Raw genomic sequence first — 12,975 nt, forward strand, 5'->3', positions numbered from 1 at the left:
ACTATAGGCACATGCCACTGCTCCTAGCTATTTTGTTTTGTTTTGTTTTTTGGAGGCAGAGTCTTGCTCTGTCGCCCAGGCTGGAGTGCAGGATCCTGGCTCACTGCAACCTCTGCCTCCTGGATTCAAGTGATTCTCTTGCCTCAGCCTCCCAAGCAGCTGGGACTACAGGCTTGTGCTACCACACCCGGCTAATTTTTTTGTATTTTTAGTCGAGACGGGGTTTCACCGTGTTAGCCAGGATGGTCTCGATCTCTTGACCTCGTGATCCACCCGCCTCGGCCTCCCGAAGTGCTGGGATTGCAGGCGTGAGCCACCGCGCCCAGCCAGCTGAGCTATTTTGAAGTCACTCCACCAGCATTTCCTCTGGTGTCCCTGCTCCCAGTATCTTGAAACTTCCAATCCAATCCCTATTGTGCAGGCTATAAGATCTTTCTAAAACACAACTTTTGCCAAGTCTTCCCCTCGGATAAAGGCCTGTAACAGCTCTGCACTGCCCTGATCATGGAATCCATTGTCCTTAGCATGGCCACCCAGGCCTTCCCTGACCTCTGGCTCCAACTTAGCTCTCCTGCCTCACTCATCACTTGCTGCTCGGCCCATTACGCCTATGCTTCTAGAGGCTCCAAGTTCTCTGAAGACTTCACATCGTTTCACACCCTTTGGGCCTTTGTTCATGCTGGCCTATCTGCCTAGGTGGCTTCTCCATGCATTTAACTCCTACTTTTCCTTGGTGGCTCAGTTTAATTAATTCTTAAGTCTACATCCCAGGACCTAGCATGGGGCCAGGTCTAACATCTCAGGTTCCTCCCTGCTGATCTGTCCCACTGTGAGAAAATAGTCATGTCTCACCAAATCTCTTATTGTGGCTAATTTGAGTCCTGGCTTTCCTTGCTTGCAGTAGCTGAGAAACCATGGGCCAGTTACTACTTGCTCACATCTAAGATGGCATGAATCAGTCCCAACTCCACAGGTTCATTGTGAAAGTTAAATGAGATGGTAGATATGAGAAGAAATCCTTTGTTAATACTTATATACTTATTCATTCAGCATTAGTATAAGTATTTAATATTTATATACTTATCCCTGAGCTCTTTTAAGAATGGTTTAGGAGGCCCCGTGTTGGGTACTAGTATGGCCTTTCCTCTTGTGGAGTACAGATTAGTGGATCTTGTAGTCTACTGTCCTACACCAGACACTGAGTTCCTTGGGTCAGGGACCATATATTATTCATCTCTGCACAGCAGGTGTTCAGGAGATATTTGCTAGTTGGGTGAGTGAACCAGCAATGTATTGAATAAATGACTGAATGGCATTCTAGGTAGAGAGAAAAAAACAGATGCAAATTCACAAAGATGTTATGGAGCAGGCCACATTCAAAGAATTGCAAGTAGTTTAATGTCGTGGGAGCTCAGGGTGTGAAGGGGGTGTGACCAGCAGTGAGGCTGGAGGGTAGATGAGGCCAGACCACCAGGGGCCATTAGGCTTATTAAACAGATAAGCTTCTGAGTAGAGCAATGGGAGGTTTCAAGCTGGCTTTAGGAAGACTCCTATGCTGCAGTGTGGAGTGCGGACTAAGGGCAGATTGCAGGCTATTGCAGGAGCAGGATAGTGAGGAGACTGTGGCTATGGAATGAAGAGTTCCTGGGAAGTAGAATGGGCTGGGCTTGGTGAAGGATTGGCAGGGTTGGGGTGGGGAGGGAAGGGTGGTGGGTGGTACCGGGGTTCTGACCATTCACATGTTGAATGTTTCCCATGTGTGTGTCTCAGATTCCACCCCTGCTGACAGTGTGCACCCTGGCGATGGAGCAGTGTCCTTGTTGTACATTTTAACCACTTTCACCTCGTAAACAGCAGCTGGTGAGAGGAATGGACTTGCACATTCATTCATTTTACAAATGAAGAAACTGAAGCACAGAGAAGGAAGGAATGATTTGCGCAGGAGGTGGTATTTGAGGTACTCATCATTTTCTCTCATTACCCACATTTGTTTCTACTCTTGTAGTAGTTTGGTTAAAGGCAATAGACTCCTTGTTCCTTATATTGTGCCTTTTTGTGATGTGACTTTGCTCTTCTTCCCAATCAAAAGTGGAATTTATTTCTTCCACCCCTTAAATCTGGACTGGGCTTGTGACTTGATTTGGTTAATATAATGCAGCATATGTGAGGTTGTGCGATTTCTAAGGCTTGGTCTTTAGAGATTGTGTCTTCTGCCTTTATAGTCTTGGAATGCTGCCTTGAGACCACCATGTAAGCTGGTCTAGCCTACCAGTGGATGAGAGGTCACATGCAGAAAAACTGGGGTGCCAGTCCTCAGTTGGCACTGATTGCCAGACCTATGAATAAGGACATCTTAGACCTTCCAGGCCAGCAGCACTTCCAGCTGAATGCAGCTCCTGAATGATCGCAGGTGAAACCAGCAAAGGAGGCAGTTAGCCACTCACAGAATTATGAGGAATAGTGAATTATTGCTGTTTTAAGCCACTAAACTTTTGGGAGTATCTTTTAAATGCAGCAATAGATAACAGAAACAACTTCTTTGCTCTCTGTTTCAGTAAATGGTTTTACTATCTACCTGGTTGTTTAGGCTGGTGCCCTTTTCTTTATATCTCACATTTAATCTGTCACCAAGTCCAGGGAACTTTACCTCCTAAATATATATCAAATCCCTCTGCTTTCTACCTTTCCCATTGCTATGACATTAGCTCAGGTACTAGTCATCTCTTATCTAGATTATTACAGCAATCTCTTGTTTTCTCTATCTCCTATCTCTCTGCTCCCTATCCTTCCCATCCAATCTATTGTATTCCCTCGCCATAGGCAGAGCTATCTTTCTTACAAGAATATGTAACCATGTTACTCCATTGCTTAAAACCTTTTTGTTTGCAAGGTAAGGTCCCAAATCCCTAATATGATGTACAAGGCCTTGGACCATCTGGCTTCTGCTTCTCTTTCCTCCCCAATCTTCCATCACTTCTCTCACTGAATCCTGTATTTCTGAGCTGTTTCACAGGTACCTGCTTCAGCTACCCTATTGCATGGAGCAATCTATTGAATGGGTTGGATGGAAATGTCTGACCTGTCAACACATCTGAGTTCCTAAGCTGGACATGAGGGACTCACACTAGGGTCAAGATTCACCTTGTGAAAATTTGAACCTTCCAAATGACATCCACTTGTGCCATTTTCTAAGCCACTGATTCTCATTCAATAAAAAGCTTGTGATCTTAGCTTCTTGGAAGGCTGAGGTGGGAGGATTGCTTGAGACCAGGAGTTCAAGACCAGACTGGGCAATATAGGAAGACCCCCGTCATCCCTAATAACAACAACAAAAGAGCATCAATTTTATACTTCTTATAAAACTAGGAGTTGGAGAAGGCTGATTACTCTGGCAACTACAAAAGGAAATTTTGTTGTAGGACTCTATTATTTATTTATTTATTTTTTGAGACAGGGTCTCTCTCTGTCACCCAGGCTAGAGTGCAGTGGTGCGATCTTGGTTCACTGCAACCTCCGCCTCCCTGGTTCAAGCAATTCTCCTGCCTCAGTCTCCCAAGTAACTGGGATTACAGGCATCTGCCACCACGCCGGCTCAATTTTTTGTAGTTTTAGTAGAGACGGGGTTTCACAATTTTGGCCAGGCTGGTCTCGAACTCCTCACCTCAGGTGATCTGCCAAGCTTGGCCTCCCAAAGTGCTGGGATTACAGGTGTGAGCCACTCTGTCTGGCTGCCTCTCTGCCTCTTCAAGATCCAAATGCAATGGGCTTGAACCTCAATATTCACATTTCCCAACTCATGTAGGTGCAAAGTCCTACACAAGTCTTTGCAAGTTCTACAAGGGCTTGTGCTCTCGCAGTTACCTCCGCTTCCAGTCCCCTTTTTCAACTGAGACCTAACAAAGCTCATGCTCAACTCCCTACTCATGCACTCTCACAATTCCCCTCTGTCAAAAAGCGTTCCTGGGTGTAATAGCCCTTCCCGAAGTCTTGAGGGTCACATCCTAGTGTAACAAACAACTTATCCCATTTTAGGCATCCCACTGCTGAAACACTCTTGTCAGCATACCATGGAGAGTTTCTTCTGACTCTTTACCTGTGTAGCACCTATCCTTACACTGATTTTCTTACTCATCTTTTGTCCTTTTCCCCTTCAATCTCTCTTTATTAACTTGCCCTCCCATTTTGTCAAGTGAATTCCAAATTCTCCCTCCCCCAACCCTCCCACCCCCACCTTTTTTTTTTTGAGATGGAGTTTCACTCTCATTGCCCAGGCTGGAGTGCAATGGCGCAATCTCGGCTCACTGCAACTTCCACCTCCCAGGTTCAAGTGATTCTCCTGCCTCAGCCTCCCGAGTAGGTGGGAGTACAGGCACCCACCACCACGCCTGGCTAATTTTTGTATTTTTAGCGGAGACAGAGTTTTACCATGTTGGCCAGGCTGGTCTCGAACTCCTGACCTCAGGTGGTCCCAAAGTGCTGGGATTGCAGGTGTGGGCCATCATGCCCCACCTACCCCTACCCCCTTTTTAAACATAGAAAGCAATTTATTCTCCCAAAGTTACATATTCACTCTCATCAATTGAGGCCCCAAGCAGGACAAAAGGACTTTCCGTGCATTGGAATCTGTCATTCCTAGAAGGCAGTTGTGGTTTAAAAATAGCACTTCTTTTCCCTGTTATATGAAGCACAGTGTTTCCTATTTATTGAATGCTTACTGTGTGCCTAGCACTCTATCAAGTCCTCTCCAGTAGCTTCTGTTCTCATTTGATCTTCCCAACAACTCTGAGAAGCAGCTCTTATTATTGCTCTTTTTACAAATGAGGTAGGGGTGTGCATGCGAGAGAAATGAGGTAATTGGCATAAGATCACACAGCAAGCAAGGACTGAAGACCAGGTCTGCCTGGCCCCAAGCCTGTGTGTGCCCTTTCTAATTTACTATACTGCCTTTCAGGGGAGGGAGAAGGAGAAAGCAACCAGAAGAACTGAGGCTACATAAAAGCAATACCATCTGTTCTCATATTGTCTCACAACTTTAAAAGGATGGCTCTATATGCTGTCTCATTATTCCTGGGAAGAAAGAATAATCATTATCATCTCATCTATTTTGAAATGAGGAAAGTAGGGCCTTGTGAGAGAAAGGGAGTGAGGGAGCAGTTCAGCATAGCATGTTTGATTTTGCTATTACAGAGGTACCAGTAGTGGGTGATTAAGAGCTTAAGAGTGACCACGGGAGCTGGTGGCCAAGGTGATGTGGAGGCCAAGGACTGAGGGACCAGGAAATCCCATAGCTACTGAAGTCACCAGGAGGATGGCAGGACAGGGGCTAGTGACGATGACCATGAGCCAGGGGCTGCAATCTCTAATGCATAAGGAGCAATTGGGGGGTCAGTGATGAGGAGGGGTTGAGGGGGGTATGGCTGGAGAGCACAGGAGAAAGAATTTTTGTACAAAGGTGGAAATGGCCATGCTGACACCACCTCTTGGTTTTATAGGAGGAATTGGAGAGCGAAGGCAGGAATTAAGAAGCTGTTGCATTAGTCCAAGCAAGAAGTGATGATGCTGGGGTCAGAACAAGGGCAATGGAAACACAGAGGAAGGGCAGGGATATGTGAAGGCGGTGGGATGTGGGGTGTGAAGGAAACACAGATAGGGTAGAGGACAGCGTCCAGGTTTCTGGCTTCGTTTCTGCTTGTAGTCAGCCTCCCTCTCTGGGCTTTTGTGAAGACGGAGCCATAGAACGGACCAGAAAGCAATTTGGAAATGGCAAAACTGCTACCCATCATCAGCTACATTATCATCAAAGCTCTCTAATTACCCTAGTAAGTTCAGTCAATGGAACGAGGCATGACAATTAAGATAAATCACGAGAGTCACCGAGATATGGGGCACCTGGAGGTCCTGAGTCACCTCAGATTCCTTACACCTGCTAGGAGTTGAGGGCCGGGGCGGGGCGAACACAGACTCCGCCCTTGGGCGGGGCCTGGATGCGGCCGGAGCCCAGCCGCGCTGGAGCCGGAGCCCCAGCCCTCAGGCGCCACTGTGAGGACCTGACCGGACCTGACCGGACCCGACCATCCCACAGCGCCCCGCCCCGGCCCCCTCCGCGCCCTCCCGCCGCCAGGTCCTGCCGTCTCGCAGACCGTTTGGGAGCGAACCCGTCGTCCCGCACTCGGAGTCCGCGGTAAGGGGCGCGGCCCCGGCAGCCCGCCCGCGGAGGATCAGGGACCGATCCCCGGCGCGGGGCGCTGGGCACCGAGAGCGGGCGCCGAGAAGGAGCGCGGGGCAGCGGAGGGAAGCCGGGGGAGGAGCGAGGGAGGGGGCTCCGCGGCGGCAGAGGTGGGGCTCACCTAGGGAGGGGGCGCCGAGGGGGTCTCCCGGACCTTGGGGGCAGCCGGGGGAGCTCCAAGGGCGTGAGGGGAGCAAGAAAGACGGCGCTGGGGCTGGGAGGAGAGATGGGGGGCAACAGGAGGGCAGTGAGGGATCGCGGGGGGAAACGGGGGCGTGGGGAGCGGAGGAGCTGCGAAGAGGGCGGAGAGGGGCTGTGCGGAAAGGGGGTACCGGGCAGCCGAGGGGCAGCGAAGGGGGCGCTGAAGGGAGCGGACTGGGGAGCTAGAGCGGGGGTGCGGGGGGAGGCGTGGAGGTGAGGAGCTGATGGGAGGGGACTGGCTGGGCGGGGGTCGTTTGGAGCTGGAGGGGACTGAGGTGCCGAGGGGAAGGGGCGCTGGGCAGTTGGGGAGTGTCTGGTCGGGAGAGGGTCAGGGGGTGGGGATGTGGGTATGGATAGCTGGGATGGAGAAGGGCAGCAGGGCAATGTCTGGTAGAAAGAGGGTCATTTATGGGGGATGTTGGTATGGATAGCTGGGGTCGGAGGTTGAGCCTGGCTGGGGACCGGCGTGGGGGTAACTGTAGATGGAAGGTGAGGGGTGGGGCTTGGGGGCGGGAAGCTTGGGAGAATGGAAGGGTGAGAGGCCAGGTTGGGTCTAACCTGCTGCAGAGGAAGGGGGCAGGGAGCCGGTGGAGACACAGGGAAGTGGCCTTGGAAATGGACACAGGGGCCTATATTCTGGTCAGGAGTGGGGAGGATGCTCTGGAATAGAGTAGGGTCTGGCGGCTGCAAGTGGAGGAATCGTGAGAGAACTTGGAGTGTATAAATAGGGTGGTGGGGTGCTGGGTCAGGCTGGGGAGGAGGCCAGGTGTGGGTTGTGGTGTAAGGGTGGAAAGATAATGGGGGCTGGAGTGGTGTCCACGCACTAGCGGTGTCTTGGCCACTCAGGAGTCCAAGGAGGGGACCCAGGCACTGGACCTTGTTACACGGGCACCGGGGATCACAGAAAATAAGAGAATCGTGGACAGAAAAAGTCATCCAACTCTGTTCTGTAGTCCAAGCGTGGAAGCAACTTTGGGGAGAGCAGAGCAGCAGCCTTTGGAAGCTAAGAGAGATGTGGAGGAGGTGGGAGAAAGATGGGCCCTCAAAAAAAAAAAAAAAACACACACACACAACAAGATGGGCCCTCTTCCCCCAGCTTCCTGGAATCCAGATGGAAAGGGGTGGGAGACAGTAAAAGGAGAGGACACGTGTGTGTGTGTGTGTGTGTGTGTGTACAGGTGGGTGTCCACCTGTTCTGTGCCTGTAAACAGAGGAAGACAATGCAAGCCGTGAAAGGCCCTATCTATAGAAGTGGAAAGCCCTGGTGCCCTGTGGGAGCCAGAGAAGAGGCACAGGGAGGTGGGTGGGTTGGGGAAGGCTTCCTGGTCATGAAGGATTTAGCTAGCAGTGGAGGAAAGTGTGTTCCTATCAAAGGAAACCGTATGGGAAAAGGCAAAAATCTAAAAGCATCTCCAGTCCAAGAAACAGATCTTCAGTTTCTTAAAGATTATGACATGAATGGAGGCATCAGTAAGCTATACAAAATATTTAAATAGGTTCCCCCTCTAAGCTTGAAGCTCCTAGGGTTTCTCTCCATCTCCCTAAAGTATAGCACAGGGCCTGGTGCATAGTAGGTGCTTGGTGAATGTTGATTGAATGAATAATTGTGCTCCTGCCTCAATTTTTTCATTCTCAAGAATTGTTGTGAGAATCAAATAGGATAATGTGGGCGAAGAGAACTTTGTAAACTGTAAAACAATGTACGAAGAGAGAGGCCACTGATGTTATTCTGCAGGTGTTCCTCTGTTTTGTCAGTGGACACACCCATGGCTATCTCTTTCCAATCTGGAGGAGGAAGGAAATGAATATCAAGCATCTGTTGGTGCAAGATGGAATGCATTGAAAACATCTTGTAGAATGCTAGACATTTAGTAGGTGCTCAATAAATGGTAGCTATTGTGATATTGTTTCTGTGGCTCTAGGAGACCTGGGAAAACAATGAGAAGGTGGTGATGGGTCAGCAGTGGGGAATGGTCTAAAAACAGATTGAATTAGAAAAGTAGGGTATGGCTTAAAGGAGGAGGATGAGGTCCACATTTGCCCAACTCCCTTCTTATACTCACTGAAATGCTCCAAGTGGGAACACAGGGAATTACATTTATTGAGCCCCTGCTATATTGCATATACAGTTTATCTTTGAACAGCATGGGTTTGAACTGTGTAGGTCCACTTATACCCGAATTTTTTTTTTCAACCAAACACTGATAAAAAAAAAAAAAATACCATGGTGGGTCAAGCCGGTGGCTCGAACCTGTAATCCAAGCTATTTGGGAGGCTGAGGTAGGAGGATTGCTTGAGCCCAGGAACTTGAAGCTACAGTGAGTTATGATCAGGCCACTGTACTCCATCCTGGGAAACAGAGTGACACCCATCTCTTAAAAAAGAAGAAAAAGAGAAGAAAATACAGTAGTGAAGGGAGGTGAAATCTGTATATTCAGAGGACCAACTTTTAGTCTAGGTGGGTTCCACTAGGCCAACTGTGGTTCTTGAGTAGGCATGGATTTCAGTATATATGGGGGTCCTGTATCCAATCCCTTGCCTATACCAAGAAATTACTGTACTATTCTAGATGTATTACCCACATTACCTATAATTTTCCCAACAACATTTGTTTTATGAACGAGGAAACTGTCTTAATCATGTAAAATTTCTTGCCAAGGTCTCATAGGTAATAAATGATAGACCTGGAAACTGAATCTAGTTTGTTTGATTTGGAAATCCGTGGTCTCGATCTCCTGACCTCGTGATCCGCCCGCCTCGGCCTCCCAAAGTGCTGGGATTACAAGCGTGAGCCACCGCGCCTGGCCTACAGCTTTTAATTCTTGCAACAGTTTTGCCAGGAAGCCATTTTATGAGCTCCTTTTATAGATACGGAAACTGAGGCCAGGAGAGTGTTTTGCCTAAGTTTACAGGACCACTGAAAGAGCCAGGGCTTATCTTTCAAATGCCAGGTCTCTTGGACTCAAGTCTCATGTTCTTTCCAACAAAAGGTAAGTTCCTTCGTTCACTTCTTCACTCCATTTATTGAGCTGATCTCTTCTCGCTGGATTTTAGGGCTCTCTCCTCCTCTTCCCCGCTGTTTCCTGGCTGAAGTTGGCTTCTTCCTTAGGTGCTTATTTCTGCCGCCTATCAGACTGAAAGGGTTGTTTTTCACAGCCACCCTTTGAGGAGTCATTTCTTTCCCCCAGCCTGGGACAGGGATGACTTCCCAGATGGTCCCTGGGCCTTCATCTGTATTGCTTGTCATGGAGATAGCTTTATCATTTTATGTGACTGTCACAAAATAGAGGAAAGATTTGATTGATGCTTATCTTACAAATGCAGTTCTGCACGCACCACTGTGCAGTGACCTGTCTGCTTAGATCTGCCTCAGGCAGCTGCCTGCTGGGATGCTTTTTGCCTGTCTTCCAAATGTCTGAGTAGCCCCTGGCCGCCCCCTCCTAAGAAGATCCCCTTGGGGGCTTCCGTCTGAATGAACCTTCCAACTGAACTCAGCTCTCTGCCTCTCCCCGTTCTCACACCACCTACTGGAAAAGCCATGCTGTGTGTGCATAAGCAGATGTTGACAGTGTGGTATGGCAAATACAGTACGGCAGCAAGACACTCAGGATGTTGGGGATGCTTCTTTTTTTTAATTTTTATTTTTAGAGATAGAGTCTCACTCTGTCACCCAGGTTGGGATACAGTGGTGCAATCATAGCTCACTCTAACCTCGAACCTCTGGACTCAAGTGATTTTCCTGCCTCAGCCTCCCAAGTACCGAGGACTACAGGTGCACACCACCACATCCAGCTAAAATAATTTTTTTTGGCTGGGCGCAGTGGCTCACGCCTGTAATCCCAGCACTTTGGGAGGCCAAGGCAGGCACATCACAAGGTCAGGAGATCGAGACCATCCTGGCTAACACAGTGAAACCCCATCTCTAGTAAAAATACAAAAAATTAGCTGGGCTTGGTGGCGGGCACCTGTAGTCCCAGCTACTCTGGAGGCTGAGGCAGGAGAATGGCGTGAACCTGGGAGGCGGAGCTTGTAGTGAGCTGAGATCACGCCACTGCACTCCAGCCTGGGCAACAGAGTGAGACTCTGTCTCAAAAAAAAAAAAATTTTTTTTTTCATAGAAATGGAATCTCACTATGTTTCCCAGGCTGGTTTTGAGCTCCTGGCCTCAAGTGATTTTCCCACTTTGGCCTCCCAAAGTGTTGGGATTACAGGCATGAGCCACCGTGCCCAGCCAGGATGCTTCTTTATTCACCCTAAAATTGTTGTGGTTTTCGTTTTCCTTAATCCCATCAAACCTGGAAGCCATTAGGTAACAGAAGTTCCATTCATGACCCTCCAACTGACTTGCTCTGTGAGCTTGGACAAATCACTTGTCTTTGCAGAGCCTCAATTTTTTTTTTTTTTTTTTTACCTGTAAGATAAACGGAGGTAGATCGGGAACTGAAACAATTTTTTACTCTTGCCATCACTTCCTAGTCTCACATCTGTGGCAGTCATAGCTAATAAAAGCAGGCAAATTTCTCACTGATTCTACACGAGGCTACACGTATTTTTCTCAGCACAGTGTATGAAACATACTTATATACGTTCTCATTTAAAATTCACAGCACCTTGTGAAGTAGGTATTATTGTCAGATGAGGACACTGAGGCATAGAATTTAAGTAACTCGGCCAAGTTTACACGTTGAGTTACTGGGAAAGCTGGGCCCAGTAGCCAGGCTTTTTGTTACAATAAAAAGCTACTACTCCAAAGTCCCTTCTAATTCTAGCAGTTTAAGAGTGTGAAGCTGGGCTACATCAGAAAAATGAGGACCAGTAATCTGACATTTACAGTGATAGTCTGGCGCTTGAAAAATGCTCTATATGTGTTTCTTGAAAGACATAACACCCTCTAAGGATTTACTATAGGTCTAGCGTTGACCAGATGTAAGGATGGATAAAGCCCCCTTGAATCCAGAAGAGAGAGCAAACCGTTAATTGTAAAACAGGCCCAAATAATGGAGCCACGATCAGGGAGAGGGCAGTTGAACAAGATTTGCCTACAGAAGTGAATTAAAGGGGCCAGTGAAATAATATGTATTCAGTACCTCCATGGGCCGACAAACCGTGTCAGACTGTTTACATATAGTACTACTCATTCTATTTGTACCAAGCTCTGTGAAGTAGGTGGTATTTTCTCTATTTTAAGGTAAAAGTGCTGTGGCTTAGAGAGGCAATATGACTTACCTAAGAATTCATCTGAAGGGTAGAGCATTGATTTTAAACTTTTTCATAACACTGCAGGGTACTAAGTCTAGTCTCGGCTGTTAGCTGTGAAATTTGGGCAAATCCTTTTAATTTCTCATTTTCAGTTTCCTTCTTGATCAAATGGAAATAATAATCCCTGTCTTTCCAGCTTTATTTCCCAGGTTTATTTAGAGATAAAAGAAGATAAGATATGAAATTGTGGTAAAGATCACATTTATGTTTTAGTAAAGTGACTCTTTGACCAGCAATTCCACTTCAAGGAATCTCTCTCAAGGAAGTAATTAGGAAAATTTACAAAAATTTATGTAAAGAAATGTTCACTGCAGTTTCACATATAATAATTAAGAGTAGAAAAACAACTTAAAAACAACTTCCTAAAGAGAGTGACAACATTAAATAATTGATCTGGCTGGGTCAACATGGTGAAACCCCGTCTCTATTAAAAATACAAAAATTAGCCAGTGTGATGGTGAGCACCTGTAGTCCCAGCTACTTGGGAGGCTGAGACAGGAGAATCGCTTGAACCCAGGAGGTGGAGGTTGCAGTGAGCCAAGATTGTGCCATTGCCCTCCAGCCAGGGTGACAGAGCAAGACTCCATCTCAAAAAAAAAAAAAAAAATAATTGGTCTTATGACACATCTATAGGATGGAATATAATGTAGTCAACTGAAATGATTTTTTTTTTTTTAGAGTTTTCAAAGTCTCATTCATATATATATATATTTTTTTTTAATTAGAGAGTCTCCACTGTTGCCTGGGCTGGAGTGCAGTGGCACAATCTCTGCTCACTGTAACCTCCGCCTCCCAGGTTCAAGTGATTCTCCTGCCTCAGCCTCCAGAGTAGCTGGGATTACAGGCGGCCGCCACCACACCCGGCTAATTTTTTGTATTTTTAGTAGAGATGGGATTTCACCATGTTGGCCAGGCTGGTCTCGAACTCCTGACCTCATGATTCACCTGCCTCAGCCTTCCAAAGTGCTGGGGTTACAGGCATGAGCCACCGAGCCCAGCCCATACTTTCTTTTTTTTTTTCTTTTTGAGACAGTGTCTTGCTCTGTCACCCAGACTGGAGTGTAGTTGTGCGATCTTGACTCACTGCAGCCTCTGCCTCCTGGGTTCAAGCAATTTTTGTGCTTCAGCCTCCTGACTAGCTGGAATTACAGGTGTGCACCACCACGCCTGGCGAATTTTTGTATTTTTAGTAGAGACTGGATTTCACCATGTTGGCCCGGCTGATCTCAAACTCCTGAGCTCAAATGATCTGCCTGCCTCGGCCTCACAAAGTCCTGGGATTACGGGCC

At 47.5% G+C, this 12,975-nt stretch overlaps 1 protein-coding gene across 2 annotated transcripts in view; it reads left to right on the forward strand.

The window, feature by feature from the left end:
- Window positions 1–1,770: 1,770 nt before the first annotated feature.
- The window catches only part of RAB3B (RAB3B, member RAS oncogene family), a 93,454-nt gene continuing 82,249 nt past the window's right edge, over window positions 1,771–12,975 (forward strand). Inside the window, exon 1 of one of the 2 annotated variants that reach the window (XM_063627564.1) lies at window positions 1,771–1,957. The gene's annotated coding sequence lies outside the window, so the exon portion shown is untranslated. Of the gene's footprint in view, window positions 1,958–5,984; window positions 6,182–12,975 lie in introns of those variants that run through there. The other variant, XM_055254551.2, reaches the window with a different exon arrangement.

The sequence above is a fragment of the Symphalangus syndactylus genome, chromosome 12 (assembly GCF_028878055.3).
Source record: "Symphalangus syndactylus isolate Jambi chromosome 12, NHGRI_mSymSyn1-v2.1_pri, whole genome shotgun sequence".
Taxonomy (NCBI): domain Eukaryota; kingdom Metazoa; phylum Chordata; class Mammalia; order Primates; family Hylobatidae; genus Symphalangus; species Symphalangus syndactylus.